Source organism: Myotis davidii, unplaced genomic scaffold (genome assembly GCF_000327345.1).
Source record: "Myotis davidii unplaced genomic scaffold, ASM32734v1 scaffold49, whole genome shotgun sequence".
Taxonomy (NCBI): domain Eukaryota; kingdom Metazoa; phylum Chordata; class Mammalia; order Chiroptera; family Vespertilionidae; genus Myotis; species Myotis davidii.
Genome location: NW_006300375.1, coordinates 4,143,837 through 4,147,496, shown reverse-complemented (window position 1 = coordinate 4,147,496; position 3,660 = coordinate 4,143,837). Strand labels below are relative to the sequence as shown.

Genomic DNA, 3,660 nt, shown 5'->3' with positions numbered 1-3,660 from the left:
CGCAGCCCCCCCCTCCCCCCCCCTGACCAGGCTCCAAGGGCCGCATGGACCCCCGGCCCCAGTGTGGGCAAGCGGGGAGCCGACCATGGGGGAAGGGCTCCCCTGTGGTCGGTCGCTGCCCGGCACCCCTCGACCCACCGCCAGCCACACAGCCGCAGCCGGTCCGGACACTCGGAGCCGCTCCGGGGAGGCCAGACCCTACAGCGGGTGCGGAGGGATCTTAGAGCCCAGCGGCCATACTCCTCCTCCCGTACGCCTTTCAATTGTATACTAAAACATAACCTTAGTGAGCACATGTTAACATTATTTGTGAAAGTCATGTTGCCTCTTAGGGGACAAATAGAAGATAGACAAATTTATCTAATTGTGCCCATTGGTGGTACCCCACATCATAATTTATTAGACTTAACCTAGTTAATTCTATTTTTAGAAATAGCCAGTACTCCCAGGTCTTATAATCAGAGTTATTATTTTCTGTATGGAAACAATATTTGTATAACTAATGTGTGCATATAAGCTTCCATATGAGTATGTAGGAAGGAATCAAAATTGGAAGATGAAGAGGAGAAAGTGGAAGACATTCCTCTGAGTTACTTTCAATACCCTATTGATTCTATATTTTCAAACATTGGGTTTTGTCATTGGTACTACTCATTAAATCACATAAGATAAACTTATAAATAAGAATAGTTGCATATACTTAAAAATCATCTGGTTTAAATCTCAGTAGACTTCTGAAAATCTTAATTTTGTTTTAGTAAATTATTCTTAGAAGAAATTGTTTTTTTCTGATTTTAAACACATGAAATAATATTTTTAAGAACCCAATTGTTCTTAATTTCAGTGGCTTATAATTTTAAAAACTGATGCACATGCATATCATTAGATAGACCAATTGCAATTTAGTTCAATTTACTGTGAACAATATGATATTACTATTGTGTAAAATGACATGGGCAAGAGAATGTCATAGTTAGACATTTTTTAATAAGAAGGATAATGTAAAAATATTTAAAACATGTATTGGAAGGGTAGAAATCATTATGGCAAGAACATTTAGATACCTACTTTAATAATTGTTTAGGAGATAGATAATGAGGATCATATTACAGTTGTGATAATGGAAGTAGAGTGAAAGACATAGTGCCCTTTAAGTCACATCTACACTAATAAAAGAGAAGGATGCAAATTGACCATACCTCTGTGACACCCACAGCCAATCAGGAGTGAGTATGCAAATTAACCCAACAAAGCTGGTGGCGGCCCCGCCCTCCAGCTACTCCGGGCCTCTGGACAGCACGCATGCAGGCGCTGAGCAGCTGGGCCGGGCGGGATGCCAGTTATGAGGGGGAGGGAGTGAAGGGAGCTACAGGAGCAGTGCTCAGGCTGGAGTGAAGACTGTAGTCTCTGGCCATAGCAAAGACTGAAGACTCTGGCCGGAGCGAAGATGGAAGGTGGCGGCCAGAGCGAAAGCCTGGGTCCCAGGTGCCGGAGGAAAACCAGTGCAGGCAGCCAGGGGAAGGAATGCCTATTGCACGAAACTTTGTGCAACGGGCCTCTAGTAAGTAATAAAGTGAAATTGAAGATAATCTTAATAATGACTACCTTTTATTGGGCATTTAAATGATAGACATTGTGTGAAACATCATTTTACTTAATGCTAACAAAAAATGATATTAAAGTTATTCCTTTTTAGTACATGTGGATTTTGATAATGAACATAGTATAATTTGCTCACAATTGAATAGTGGTATTGTGGGGAGTCAACCTGGTCAAATTCCAACAAATCTCATAGTGTTTGCCCTTCTTGCTGGAGCGTTTTTTTCCAGACTAAATGATAGTAATGCCATTATCCCAACCAAGTGGTAAATAAGGAATAATATGTCTATAGGGGATGAGTTTCACCCTGGGCTTATTTGAGTTTGAGGAGCTTATAGAATACCTAGTTGGCTTTTTTTCTTCTCCTTCATAAACAGAAATCCTATGTGCTCTGTTACAATTACTGTTTCTGTAACGCAAATTAGCTTTTACTCTATTGCTGAAGTAGGATGTATGTGATTATAATGTAGAATTTGCTTTGGTTCAAAGCAAATTTTTCTAACACATGAATGGTTTTCAACACAAAGAAAATGCTCCTGAATATCATATACACCAACTCAGCTAAATGCATTACTATCCATGATGGTTATTCACTCCATGCTTCTTTGGGCCAAGTGCTCTTCCTTAGAAGTGTTTCTCTCCTCCCTTCATATTTTCAAGTCCCCATAATTCAGCAGACTCAACCCTTCTTAAACTCCCATAAAATTACCTTTGCCATTTTTAAAGACCACATCTCACATTATCTGGATATTTCTCAATTTATTGGGAATTTACATCTCTTTTAAACAACATTGTTTTTTAGTAGTACACTCTAACCATAATTTTCCCTTGTCATTTTTTAGTGCATGGTTTTGCAGAATATGAAGTCTGTTCAGTCACACATATATTGTGTTATAGCAAAAACACTCAAATGATTTTGACACATAAGAGAAATGTCAAGATTGATATATAAATTTAAGAGAAATTTCCGTATAAGAGAAAGTTGAAGTAATGGAAATAAATTAAATCTCATGGAGAGAGTTAGAAAAGACCTGATGATAGAAATCTGGAGACATTTGTAGGAGAGACTGAAGGAACAAAGGGTCAATGAGAGAGAAGTGGTTCTTTTTGGCTCCTTTGTGCATGTATTATTTATTCACTTATTCAACAAATATTTAGTAGGCTATAGTCTCATTGGGAAGGAGGTTGTGAAAATAGCCCAGTTTCTTCTTTAATGAAGTTTTAAATTTTAAAATAAGTACATATTACATAAATGCTATCATTAAATAGATTTTTTTCACCAGTACCTCATGAAATCCATTTCCTACTCAAAAGGGACCAGAAGCTCTGCCTTTGATTTCCTGTACATTCTCAAATAGAATTATTTCTGGCTCCATGTTGGCTTGAATTTCATTGGTTCCAAGGACAGAAATTGGTGTACTTTGCTGGCCTAGTTCATTTTCCAGTCTGTATTTGCCAGGTATATACAGCTTAAAGTAAGTCATTATTCTTTTTGTGAGTTAGCCAAGAGATACAACAGAGCAATAGAAACAAGTTAATTCTGGTCCCTTCCTTATTTTCTTTTGTGAAGTACGTCATTAAAGCAAATGTGTAAGTGTATTGTGTATTGATTTGAGCTTGATAAGGTTAAGTTCCAATTTATTTATACATTTCATTGGCAGTGCATCCAACTTATTGGCAAACAATACATTTATTTGCATTTATTTTATAGTCCGTTTTTTTTAATAGCTTTCACCAGATATGATAAATGTGGTGCCAGAATAGAGAATCTCTTTTGCATTCAGGCTGGTCTATTCACATACATTTTTTCAGGATATATAGATGCCACTTTGAAGCTATAGGATTTTTTGAAAACTTTAACAAAAATATGAAAGCATATTGGATGACAGATTCATGTTAAATTGGTGATAGATGTAGTCCATTTGAAATTTCTTAATTTTTATTTTTATAGTGCCACTTTGGTTACTTCTTTTTAAAAATATTTATATCCTCAAAAGCACTCCTCTTTTAACACCTATCTACTACAAATTTGGTGTAGGTTGGTTCTGAGCCATAGCATTG

The 3,660-nt window shown here is 37.2% G+C and overlaps 1 pseudogene; it reads right to left on the bottom strand.

The window, feature by feature from the left end:
* LOC102774357 overlaps positions 1–320 on the bottom strand; it is a 12,766-nt pseudogene extending 12,446 nt beyond the window's left edge.
* Positions 321–3,660: the final 3,340 nt, after the last annotated feature.